This window comes from Danio rerio, chromosome 9 (assembly GCF_052040795.2).
Source record: "Danio rerio strain M-AB ecotype USA chromosome 9, GRCz13ab, whole genome shotgun sequence".
NCBI lineage: Eukaryota > Metazoa > Chordata > Actinopteri > Cypriniformes > Danionidae > Danio > Danio rerio.
Window position 1 is genome coordinate 17,650,321 of NC_141029.1, and position 14,647 is coordinate 17,664,967.

The following is a 14,647-nucleotide window of genomic DNA, read 5'->3' on the forward strand; positions in this document are numbered from 1 at the left end:
AGCATCTTTGTGGACAGCTCAATGGATTTAGTGATGAAGGGAGGGGTATGTTGAGAGCATTTAGCAAACAGTTCAGAAGTTGATTTACCCTGTTCATCTCTTTAAAATTATTTTTATTCTTTCTACACTCCCTCATCCAATGTCCTTTTTTACCACAGTAATGACAACAGATATTTTTCCTAAGACATTTGTGATTTGATGTCTTTTCTGTGTTGACCTTAGTGGCGGCTGCTTCAAATCTGACTCTGTCTTTGATGTAAGAGTCTCTTTCCCACAAAGCTAAACTGTTCATATTATTTCTGAGAGTGGTGGAAGACCAGGTGATGTTAAGAAATGGCAAAGCTTGTCTGTATTCAGTTGCAAGGCCATCTGACCAGATGCGGACTAGGGGTCCCTTATCATTTAGCACACTGTCCGAATTATCAGCTAATCCACTGTAAGTTATGGCGGATTGACAAAATCTCTCAGTGAATTCATTCACAGATTCATCTTTCCTTTGCACACAACAAGTAACTTTTGACCAGTCAATCTTTGGGCCAACAATGTTCTTTAGAGCTTTCAAAACACCCTCTCTCAAATCATCCTTACTGGCATGTTGTAATTTAGAGGTCACAGTATGCTCAAAACTGTTGAATTCAGATTCAGTGAGAATTTGAGACATTAGCTACGTGACTTCTGTTAATGACATGTCATAAAGACGCATTTTGCTGATTAGTGCTCTGCTAAACTCTGAAAAATTTGTGCGTGCTGATGGTAAGCTTTGAGATAATCTGTCTATTTCTCTAGGTCCTAGTGTTCTGGAAACGGTTTGAATTTGAACAACAGAAGTGTTGTTGTGTGAACTCTCAGTTCTCTTAGATCTTCTGGCACCACAAACCTCTACTGAGCCTATAGGTAAATCGCTATCTGACTGGATGGAAATGTCTTTTTCAGAGACAATTTGTAAGTCAGGATGTTTATTATCAGGCTGACTAATCTCCTCAATGTCAGTTTTTGATTTCTTGAGGTTCAGTTGTTTTGTTAATGAGGTTATCTTAGCATGAAGCTCTTGGATCTGTTTTTCAAATTCTGATTTAGCTTGAGCTTGTTGTTTAGCTCGAGATAAACTGAATTCTCTGTAGCAGCAGATAATGCCTTTTACATTGTTTTTGCGAATGCATGCATCGAGCACTTTCTTGCATTCATCTAATGTCCAAACATCATCTGGGTCAATGCTAAATTTCTTTGTCAAATTTAGTCTGACTGACTCTGTTATTGAGTCCATGTGCTGTCGTAGCAGCGATTTGAAATCCTGATCTGACAATAAAGGAGTTTTTAAACTACCTTTTTCAGTTGTAGTGATCAGTCTTGTATTCTGTCTGAACATTTTGTGAGCTTATTATCACAAAGTAAAAATACTAAAACTTTTCAGATGAAAGTGTAGTAATTTCTTCTCTGGCGAAACAGAGGGTAACAATATTAGCACATGTTGCTAAAACTTCCTGCCTGAACAAGAGATAACATCAGTTAGCTTGTATAGCTAAACTTAAACTTCTCTGGTTGAACAGAGGTTAAACAAAATAAAATAAAATAGCGCATAAGGCTTAACTTCTCTAAAGAGAGGATAGCTTTTTAAAAGAAAAATAGCACGTAAGGCTTTACTTCTCTGTCTGAACAGAGGATAAAACTGTTACTTCTCTATTGAAATAGAGAATAACTTTTTGTTAAACAAACCCTGCAGCTGTTTGTTAACTTTTCTCTGATGGAGCAGAGAATAACCATGTGTATAGACTGGTCTGTATGGTTCTTTTGATAGAGTGAAACTCACCAAATCGAGGTTGAGCTGAAAAGATTCAGTCTGGAGTGATCTGATCTTTGTATTCAGGTAACTTTAATGTTCATAAGGGTTGCAGTCAGCAAATAGTTGAGAATTTGTGACGTCCGCTGAGTGACTTCAAATTGCCGTTGAGCTGAAGATTCCGTCTGAAGAAGTTTCCTTGATCTTGAAGGTTCAAGTTGAATTCCAGGTGGATTTCAGTCTTTTGTGGCAAATTGTTGAGAATTTGAGGATTTCAGTCTCTATCCGGGTCACGGCACCAAGTTGTTGTAAAAAAATAAAATAAATGAGTGAAAAGAAGAGAGAACCCAGTCCAGGAGACTCGAAACAAGCAGAATTCCTTTATTGAGACGTGTTGGTTAATCTGCAGTCATACAGCGTCTTTAAGATGTCCAATGTGTCTGCAAGAGCCTACTAGAGGTCCGCAGTCTGCAAGTTCTTTTACAAGTCTCTCACAAGTCTCACACAAGTCTGAATTAGTCTGAATTGAGACAAAGATTTCATGGCTATATTGTGTTCTTAGGAGGAGGGGATATGGCTAAACAGAGCATGCAAATTAAGAGTTGGAGTCAGCATGGCATAGGTGTTAAAAAACAGCCCAGCTACTGACCACACAAGTTAATCAACATAGGGTTTCTGTAGCATAAAAGCAACACCCGAAGACAAAGACAGAGTCGTTTAAAGCATTTGCATCACTGGCTTAGCCTGTAGTGAGAGAGATAAAGGTTAAATGTCCCTCCTAGCTGGGATGTTAATGAAATTATATAATTAAAAACCAGAGAATATAACTTTTCAGTTATACGTAGATTACTGTTCATTTGGAATTAGTTGATAGAAATTTATATTTCCACAAGAGCAAGGCTCTGTTTAGATAAAGGGCACTAGATCTCTGGAACCACCACACCATCTTCTGGGTCAGTATCAGTTTGCTGTTGATACAAACGCTCCAATGTCTGCAAAATCAAAGAAACATTAAATAGGTGAAAAAGTTTTCAGCTCTTTTGAAATACTGTCAATAAATTTTTATGGTCAAATCTGACCATATAAAGATGCGTTTTCAATGTATACACATCACAAGTGATCAAGTTAGGCACATTTACAAAGAAGTCTGCTACCATGCTTCTGAAGCGCTTTTGTTGTAATAAAGACATTACATTAAATACCTTAAGATCCACACAAAAATAACTTAAAATCTTTAAGAAATAAGGGTGATAAAATTAAGAATTTTAGAGATGAATAAAGAATACCTCTACATCTGGCCCAATCACTGGTGTCTGCAACTTTCCTATGTTTCAAAGCTGATTTGGTGAAAGATTTTTTTCGGTTATGATAGATGGTTGTTCCAGCTCATAATGAAGCACTTCAGGTCAGATTTCAGCCATGGAAGAATTGTGTAGTGCACACAAAAGAGGTGTAATTCATTTAATAAATCAGGCACTCCATATACCATTGCATGCAGGATTTCATAATATTTTGAAGTGACAGCTGACCAAACATCACACCACAGGTGCTCAATTCTTTAAAAAAAAAAAAAAGATTTTTGTTTAGTATGCTTACAAAACAGCAAACAGACTATGGTATAATGTAATGCTACACATTAACATGTCTGAAAAATGTTATCAAGCTAGTGGTTGTTGGACCCCAACAAAAATAACATAAAATTGCACCTTTGATTGTGAACGCTTTTTCCGGCAATGAAGCTACCTCGACCAGTTCCTCGTACTGAGAACATGCAACGCGCAATGTTCACGTTTTCAACTCCCTGGTCACCACGTACATTGGAAAAGATTTAGGGAATATTCATTCAAAGTTAGGTTTCATTCAAAGAAATATTTGCAACTGGATATTAAAGTCATTAGCTTTGAAAATGTATAAACATAGGTCACTTTTTATAAAGACAGAACACTGCAAGATTTAAAAATACCATAACTCACATTTGTGAAGAATTCAATATATCATAATTCACATAATTTGCTTTGTGCAAATATAGTACCACACACTGATATCACACAACATGTAGTTAAGATGTTGACTCTAAAAAAGACTTTAAGATATTACACAAACGACACGTATTAAGTGTTCTTACCTTGAAGTCCACCCATGTTTGTGAACACCCTCCAGGACGAATAAGAAAGCAGTTGATGCCTTGTTGTTTTCAGCAGCATCAAGGTATAGGATCTATAAAAAAAAGGGGTTCAGGAGAAACATTTAAATAAATATTTTTAAAAATTCACTTTAAACATACATTGTACAGACCAGTGTTGCAAGCAGTATCACATATCTATTTTGCCCAGTTTCTCAGACAAGACTTAAGCCTTGTCCTAGATTTCTCTCTTCTGCTGATCATTAAAGAAGATATTTTTAAGAATGTTGCAAACCAAACAGTTGACAGCAGCCACTGATTTTCAGAGTAGCTCCTGTAGTCTGTAAGCTTTAGAATTTATATGCAATCATTCAGTGCCTACCTGGAAAAGTGACTTGTCTTTGGTTTACATTAAACGTTTTTACACAATAAACCAAAAATGTATAACGTTTCTAAACACAACATTTAAACAATAAAAGTGTTAAATAAAGCCAGGACTGTTGCACACTGTACATGAATAAAACTGTAATAGTTTAATGAACACACTTGACTTAACAGAGCAACAGGATCACCTTTATTCTAGCTGAAAACATGTGAAGAAGTCGCAAAGCATCACGGGTCGTATTAACCCCTTACCTCTCAATGTCATCACATAGTTCTTAAAGCTATGTAGGAGTCCATCTATTAGCTCAATGACGAAACTAACAGCATGGTCGAAGGTTTAATGCATGTAAGCCTTTTCTAGTGCTTATGAAAAGAATTTTATTATTTATTAGAATTTATTTATATTAATTTATTAACTCCGAATTCAATCTGACTCCAATTTAAATGATCCTAAAATTTAGATAATATTTCTAATTGTAAGAACGGATCACATTCATCATTTATGATTTAATTTAGAGTTTTGATATTTTCTGAGGTCCGATATTCTAATTGTACGTTCATTAGGGACCTATGTCGCTCAGAGTTCCACGCCCCGGGTTTGCGTTTCTTCTTACGGACAATATGTCGGCACTCTGAAAATAGTCAGAGGATGCAGGATTAACTATATTTGAATAAGCTGGTCGCATTAACGCTTACCTAGTCTTAAAAAAACAGATCATTAGCCAAGCCCATACAACTTGCTATTCCCAGTGGTCGAATGATTAAAAGGTCTACATGTTATCGGCACGCAATGGCTACGAATAATCAAATGCGCCAATTAAATCAATTTCGATTATGCCGTACGATAAGGGTAACGAGACTCCACATAATCTACTGGATACAATGAATTCGCAAAACTCCAGAATTAATCAAAACTTAAAATTTTATTTGTCAGGTAAAATTGTATTCTGCCAATTACATAATAAATCATCAGGAAGCCAATTCAGAGATGAGACTGTAACAATACAACATCCATTTATCAAAGATAAATCAAAGAGTTAAGAGATGCATACCTGACCACAGAAATACATTGCAGCATAAGTCTCAGAGATGCTGCAATGGGGTGTCTTTTTACAAGATCTCCCCCTGTCCTAAAGCACATCTTACCTTATATACTCAAGTCAAAACAAACAGCCATAAATTCAAGACAATAGAAGTGTCACAGAAACCCTGACCTGGTCAATTTGAGGACTTAACCATCTCTTAGGAGGGAGAGCATCTTATCAAGATCTTATAGAAGTCAAAAACCAAATCAACATATACCAGTAAAATATTACTGTAAACTTAAGACCACTTTACCAATCACACAGAGACATTTAAAATGATACCAAACATGAATATAGTGATGCAAGATACACCATATTAAAACCTTGAACATTTTATGTGAAATGTGCTCTAATCAGAAGGTAACATAAGGGTCAAGAAGGGGGGTTTAAGTGGAAGGAGAAGGGGGACTTCTTCGCATTACCCCCTGCTGTTGAGTAGCTCTGTTTCTCCAGCCTGTGATTGCATTGTCAACAGTGATTTGAATAGAACAGTGGAACAGTTGGTTTCTTCATCACTTCTCAGATTAGAAAATCTATTGGAACATTGCATCTTGTCTCATGAAATTCCATAACAGTTCTTATGGTCTGATATTTTGGATCCTTACAGTCCTCCCCTGGTCCCTTGGAGCAATTCTGAGCAGTCTCTAAGGGAACACAAGATCATTTAGATGGCTTTGGCGAGCGTTGGTAGTTGTAGTATAGCATTGTAGTAGCGATGTCATCACCTGAAATCACAACATTAAAAGCAGCTTCAACATTAAAATGGAGTTATGTTGCTGAACCCCACAGTCTCTTTAGTTGTAGACATACGGTGTTGAGCTTGGGCTCAAGTGACTGCTCAGGCATTTATGCCATCAGCTTCGTCGCATTTGTGTCCATTTAAGGTGGTATTCAGTCCATAGGATGACAAAGTTCAATGTGTGATCAAATATATTGCAAGTCTCATTGCACTTTGAGAACCATTCATGTGCATTAGATCCTCCCCTGGTCATTATCTGTTCCACTGGAAAAACCTTTGTTAGCATCAAACATAAGGTGAGGTTCACAGGGCAGTTCATATTTTTCAGGTTAAGGAACAATATCACTAATGATGCTCTACTGTTTAGGAGACAGCTGGATAACATTTGAATGACCATGCAATAGTTGAATATCAATGTCCTTTGCATCACTGTGGAATGGGTAAACACAAAACACAATAACCATGTTCTAAGTGTGAGAGGTAAATAAGATCTTAATAAGTCCTAAATTTAATAGTAATAAATCCGCAGATGCTTCACTCCCATGATGGCAATGTAATTTAGAAAAAGTATTTGATATGAGTAAATTTCAGGACAGGTGCAAAACCAATATAAACAGTTTTTTTTTTACCAGTGGTATGCATAATAAAAATATATAAAACATCAATAATAAAAATACACAATTTCACAATTAAAATCATAAAATTGACGATATAAATGGTTCAATTGAAAAAAACATTAATGCAGATTTAAGGTTTAACCAGATTAACCGAAGAATGAAAATTCAAACAAAGTAAGATTTAACATCTTCAGGTAAACTTTTCTCATTCGTGTATTCAATGTACAGGCTAAAGTCACATTCAATAATGCAGGTATAGTTAAGAATTTGGTTAAACTGCTAGTGCCTGCATTTTTAGATTTAGTTGTTTTTATCAATTTTGAGTTTTCAATAGTCACTGTTGGAAAATAGTGGGCCCTACTATTTTTCCAACAGGGCTAATAAATGAACATGAATGAATTAAACATTTTGTCCAAAGAGACTAGTAGTCTCATTTAGATTTTGCTAATTCACAAGTGAAATAGTTTGATATGTGACTGTAGCCATGAACAAATTTACTGCACATTACTACATTAATACACAGCAATTTGAAAAACCATAAAGTTACAAAATTGTTTATCACAATTGATATTTAAGTAATATTTCCACATTGTCCTATATGTATGAGCTGAATCATGTATGATATATTTGAATGATATAAATTATTTTTAACCTGGATAGTCGACTTATACCAGTTAAAAATACTGTGAGGTTGCAGTAATGTATGTTGCGTGTGTTTGTGTGCATGAGATGGGTGAGGTTTAATCACAATCTGTGTTGCAAAATTTGGATCCAGCAGTATACTGGGAGGCCATGGAAAAAGACATGTGTTAATGTGTTTGTGGTGTGAAGTGTGATTGGCCTCTTATACCTTTATCACCCATCTCATATCAAGCTGTGTGTCCTGTCTGGTTACAGGCAGGTTTAGGCAGCAATCCACCTGAATGGTGAAATAAATGCAGAGAGAAACACAGTTTTATCTGAGCCTTTACACAAATTATATTAAAATAGATGGAACTATTTTAATTTTCCATTTATGGTCTTAGCCAAAGAGAATTTTGGCATCAAATTAAATGCCATTAGAATTTATGTTGGTTTACAAAGACATCTCATTATCATGATCATGTTTTTGTAAAGCATAAGGTTCAGATAAACTGAGCATTAGTATTTAAATCTGGGCATGTTGTTTAAAATTTATTTTGCATTTGAACTTTCAGTCTGCCATAATGTGAGTTTCATAAAACTCAGATTTACTGAGATATTTTTTGTTCACACTGGTCAGATCTGTGTTCGAAGCATCAGTTCATCAATTTGGATGCTGTGCTTTTATTTAGCAATGAAAATTTAAAAATGCAGATCAAATTTGAATATACATCTCTGTATTTTATACATAGATTTCTGCCAAAGTTAATATTGCACACAACTTTGATTACATGCCCTATTAAATTAATCTCCTGATTAAATGTCAATACTAGGTGGTTTTCCCAAAGAGGGATGATTTAGTTTAAAATAATTTTACCACAAAGTTCCAAGGGAAAAAAACAGATATGTACCTCCCCTTGTTACTTAGTTGCAACTTTAGGTAAACTGCAAAGTTTAGGCCAATATACTTCTGTAATGAATACATTTTCTTTGTTAATGTAATTATGAAATAAACTTTAGCCTCATGGCTAATACTGTACTCCTGCTTGTGGTTTAAACTGCAACTATATTGAGGATAGTACAGCTTTCCACTTTAAGGAGATAAGCATATTTACCATAAAAACATAATTGTTTCTCATTTATAGTAAGACAATCGTGTGAACTAAATTATAGGTGTACTTTTAGTAACACAAACAATTATTATATGTTTTTATGGAAATGAAAAAGTGTCCAACACAATTACAAATATGAAAACGCAATCAGCCTATAACCCTGCCTAGTTAACTAATAAAGTCATTACTATCGTGGGTTGACATTTACCGAGAGTATTTTTAATCTAATCAGGTCGATCAGTTTAGCTGGCAAATTTTGGGCAATTTGAGTTCTCATTAAAGACTCTCGCATAATTAGAAGATTAAGAAATTCATTCTTGTTATTTTTCCTTTCAGTTTTCCCTCTTATCTACTTACTTCTTTTTTAATGCTGTAACATTAATAAAGATCCTCTTTTTCTTGTAACCTGCCTTTATCCATTTTACACCTATTCGATTTTCTTTTCCCTTCTTAAATTATGCTGAATCATTTTTGAGAATTAAATGCCATTATAGGCTGTGGTAATATAAAATATCATGATGTTGTTATGATAAGTTATATTATCTTAAAATGGAACGAATTTAGAATAAATTTTATTACTGTACCCTGTAGAGTCTGCTGAGTAATCAGAGAAACTGAACATTAACTTACTGATCTTTTAAGAAGTCTTGCTTCTGATTTGACCATGTGCTTCAGTTGTTCTTACATATTCTCTCTGTGCACCGGATCAAGTTACACTGGGAGCCAGTCGTAAACTTGCATTTAGTGAAATGCAAGCACATACTGCTTGAAAGCACAAGTCAATCATTGCTCGGGTTAAAGATTTTTGTGAGTTAATCACACTTTTCTTATTTTGAGCTATGTTAGCAGAAAAGCATTCTTTAGTAGATCTTCTTTGATATGTGAATGTTTTAAATTACTTCTTTAAGAATTCAAATTCTAAAGAAAATATCAGGTCTAATGTTCTCTGTTTGGAGAGAGTTTTTCTTTTGGATGTTTCCTATTTATAAATTTAAAAGTACTGTATATGCCCTCTTTACATTCACATACAAAAGATTCTAGCAAGAATTTTCAGTTCATCTGATTACAACTTTTTGTAAATTCTTAAAATATAACTGCTGCTTGTTTTCGAAGTTGCAAAGTTATTGCAACATATTCAAGAAACTATTATGAATTATTATATTTAGAAATTATAATATTTGGAAATTATTATATTTAGAATTTAGGTGTTAATTTGGAGCTCTCTGTTGAGTATCAGAATAAAATCTGGATGGTATTATTCCATTTGTAATGCAATCTCTTAAAGAGATCGTAGATTTTTGAGCTTTTAGTACTTCTTCTGCTACACTGCTGCTATTATATCCCTGAAAGGAATGTGGTTTTGTCTAATTCTCAGCCCCACGGAGTAACGGACTCCGATCTAATATTGAGCATTTCCGACTCATTCTACAAAATGTGTCTATATGGGATGCATTTATCTTTCCCTCAACACTTCTAAAAGGCAAATAAGAATTGACTTACCCCAGTAGTTGGAAGAAGAGAAACTCAAACCTCTTTTCGGAGCATTTCTTTTGCATATTGCACTGAAAAGACATCACTCGCCTTAATCTTTCTGGCAGATCACGGAGGGACCGTCACCAACTGTAGGAGTCCATCTATTAGCTCAATGACGAAACTAACAGCATGGTCGAAGGTTTAATGCATGTAAGCCTTTTCTAGTGCTTATGAAAATAATTTTATTATTTATTAGAATTTATTTATATTAATTTATTAACTCCGAATTCAATCTGACTCCAATTTAAATTATCCTAAAATTTAGATAATATTTCTAATTGTAAGAACGGATCACATTCATCATTTATGATTTAATTTAGAGTTTTGATATTTTCTGAGGTCCGATATTCTAATTGTACGTTCATTAGGGACCTACGTCGCTCAGAGTTCCACGCCCCGGGTTTGCGTTTCTTCTCACGGACAATATGTCGGCACTCTGAAAATAGTCAGAGGATGCAGGATTAACTATATTTGAATAAGCTGGTCGCATTAACGCTTACCTAGTCTTAAAAAAACAGATCATTAGCCAAGCCCATACAACTTGCTATTCCCAGTGGTCGAATGATTAAAAGGTCTACATGTTATCGGCACGCAATGGCTACGAATAATCAAATGCGCCAATTAAATCAATTTCGATTATGCCGTACGATAAGGGTAACGAGACTCCACATAATCTACTGGATACAATGAATTCGCAAAACTAATTAATCAAAACTTAAAATTTTATTTGTCAGGTAAAATTGTATTCTGCCAATTACATAATAAATCATCAGGAAGCCAATTCAGAGGTGAGACTGTAACAATACAACATCCATTTATCAAAGATAAATCAAAGAGTTAAGAGATGCATACCTGACCACAGAAATACATTGCAGCATAAGTCTCAGAGATGCTGCAATGGGGTGTCTTTTTACAAGATCTCCCCCTGTCCTAAAGCACATCTTACCTTATATACTCAAGTCAAAACAAACAGCCATAAATTCAAGACAATAGAAGTGTCACAGAAACCCTGACCTGGTCAATTTGAGGACTTAACCATCTCTTAGGAGGGAGAGCATCTTATCAAGATCTTATAGAAGTCAAAAACCAAATCAACATATACCAGTAAAATATTACTGTAAACTTAAGACCACTTTACCAATCACACAGAGACATTTAAAATGATACCAAACATGAATATAGTGATGCAAGATACACCATATTAAAACCTTGAACATTTTATGTGAAATGTGCTCTAATCAGAAGGTAACATAAGGGTCAAGAAGGGGGGTTTAAGTGGAAGGAGAAGGGGGACTTCTTCGCATTACCCCCTGCTGTTGAGTAGCTCTGTTTCTCCAGCCTGTGATTGCATTGTCAACAGTGATTTGAATAGAACAGTGGAACAGTTGGTTTCTTCATCACTTCTCAGATTAGAAAATCTATTGGAACATTGCATCTTGTCTCATGAAATTCCATAACAGTTCTTATGGTCTGATATTTTGGATCCTTACAGCTATACATATATTACATCTCCCCCACTTTTTTTTTTTTAATATATAGCAACAGCTTAAGTATTTCTTTAACATTTCTCACTGGTATTAAGCCATCTTCAATGTCATTGAACAAAACAAAACTACTTTTCATTAATTTTTTTTTTACTAGATAATATAAACTCAATTAAGAACATTGTAGCTATACTCTACTGAACATTCTCTTCTTTCTTCCACTTTTTTTTTTCACAAATCTAATCTGTCAACTTGTTTGCTTATCCTGCCAGATCTAGTCATCATCAGTCCAGATTGTCTCTTTGGGGACTGAGACAAAGTTGCTGTTTTGTCCAACGTAGATTCAGGCTGCTGTTCATATGTTAGAACCTTTTGAACTAGAGTTTGAGTTTGTCCAGCTGACGGAGGGATGAGTTGCAAGTGGCGACGGTTACTCTTCAGAGTTGCCCCCTAATCTGTTTCAATAGTGAACGATCGAGGAGTTGTACTCTGGCCTGTGACCACAGCAGGTGTCTCCCAGGACTTTTGATGATCTAACTTAGTGAGCACAGCATCACCAGAAGCGCTGGTAGTGTTTTAGCTCCATGCTGACGATTAAAGTAGAAAGATTGCTTTAGCTTTTCCTTGAAATCTTTTCTCTTTACATCCTCTAAATTTGGCCACTGAGGCTGAAGATTTGTCTCCAGCATTGGGAGTGTTGTTTTAATTTTTCTGCCCATAAGAAGTTCAGCTGGGCTTACACCTGTGGAGATGCAAGGTGTCGCCCTGTAGCTCATCAGAGCCAAAAGAGGATCTTTCTGTTGTAGAATTTTCTTTGCGATCTGGACTCCTCTCTCTGCATGTCCGTTTCCTTGAGGGTGGTGTGGACTAGACGTTATGTGTACAAAATCAAATACTTTTGCAAATTCATGAAACTCTGCACTCACAAATTGAGGACCATTATCTGAAACTACTTCATCGGGGCATCCAAACCTGGCAAACAGTATTTTGAGTTTTAGCATTACTTCAGAACTGGTGATGTCATGTGGAGGATCTCAAGAAATCGAAAAAAAAATAATCTGACACAATAAGATAAGTGTGCTTGTTATGCTCACATAGATCAATAGCTAGCTTTTTCCACGGCCTATCTGGAAGAGGGGTTGAGATGAGAGGTTCCTTTTTCTGAGTATGTTTCATCTCCATTAATATCAGACAGGACTGAACATTTTGTTTAATCTCAGTTGAAATGCCTGGCCACCACACAGATGTACTGGCACGCTCTCTACACTTTGTCAAACCTTGATGCCCATCATGTATTCTATCCAGAATATCTGCTCTCATGACGTCTGGAATCAACATACGAGTTCCATTTGTTAGTATTCCGTTGTGTTCAGACAGCTCATTCCTGAAAGGGAAAAACTGTCGAACAGCCACTGGAATGTTGTCTACATAACTTGGCCATGCTGACTGGATATATTTTAGTACAATTTGCAAGTTATTTTCAGCCATTGTAGCAGCCCTAACAGCATCAAGTTTTGTAGGGGTTGCAGGCAGGCCTTCAGCAACAGCTGCAATGTAACAATCCACATCTGAGTGTGTGTTAAGCTCTTTTCCATTGCATGCAATCGGGCTCCGTGATAGGGTATCAGCCACCAACAAAGTCTTTCCTGGAGCATACTCAGCAGTTAGTTTGAATCTCATTAGCCTCATAAGTAGTCTTTGACATCGCAGAGGAACATTGTCCAAGTCTTTCTTATTCATTAGAGGTACTAATGGTTTGTGGTCTGTCACTAATTTGAAGTTTTCAAGGCCAATCAGATATTTTTCTAATTTTTTACAAGTCCAAAAGTTTGTATAGTGGTTTGCCCTCTGTTGAGAAATTTGGAATGTACTTGCCTAGATAATTAAACATTCCAAGTACCCGTTTTAGCTCCTGAACATTTCGTGGAGCTGAGAGCTCACGGATTGCTCTAACCTTTTCAGGATCGGGCCTCACACCTGATTTGTCAATCAAATGACCAAGGAAGTGGAGTTGTTGTTGTCTCAGCAGACACTTTTCACGGTTTAACTTTAACCCTGCAGACTTAATTCTCTCCAATACTTTGGAAAGCCATTGGTCATGTTGTTCCATAGTGTCTCCATACACCAGTATGTCATCCATATAAACAGATACACCTTCAAGGCCCCAGAGAGTTTCTGCCATTTTACGCTGAAATATTTCTGGTGCACTTGTAATGCCAAAAGGAAGACGTTTAAAGGAGTACCTTCCGAACGGTGTTATGAATGTGGTCAATCTGCTGCTTTCTGGGTGTAAAGGTATCTGCCAAAAACCAGAGGCAGCATCCAAAGACGAGAAGACTGTAGCACCACTTAACTTTGCAATTATCTCTTCTGCAGTTGGAAGAACATATCTTTCTCTTTTTACAGCCTCATTCAACTTTTTTAAATCCACACAAATTCGTACCTTTCCATTCGGTTTTGGTACTGGCACCATGGGTGCACACCAGTTTGTAGGGTCTGTCACTGGCTCTATGACTCCATTTCCTTCCATGCGCTGCAACTCTTCTTTTACTTTTTGTATAAGAGGCAATGGAACTCTGCATGCTGTGTGTACTGCATATGGTTGAGCATTTTCCTTAAGCTGGATCTTAACAGGTTCTGTTTTAAGGGTTCCATGCTCTCCGAATGCATTGTGTATTTCCTCAATGCGTTTCACTAGCCCCATTGAGGATGCAGTCGGTCGGCTTAGCAGATTGTTCACATTTTGTCCATGGATGACATATACAGGGAATGTATACACATTTTCTTTATATGTAGTACTGACTTGAAATTTCCCCATGCACTCTAGTTGACCTCCAGGACGGCACAATGTAACATTTGACTGCTCCAGAATTCTTCTGGGATCAAGCATGTTAAATCTTTCTTTACACATGATGTTTGCATCTGCACCAGTATCAATATTTAACTGGTGTCTTTCCTATGGAAATTTGCACTGACCATTGCTCATCATTTCTTTGTGAATTTGTAACAGCACCCAGGAAATATTGTGTTTGTGCAACAGTCTCTGTCACTTCTCTGACTGATTTGCTGTGACACATCTTTTCCCAGTGACCCACTTTTTTACATTTATTGCATGTCGATCTTATTGCTGGGCAATTTTCTTTTTGTTTGTGTTTGATTTTTCCACATCGTCC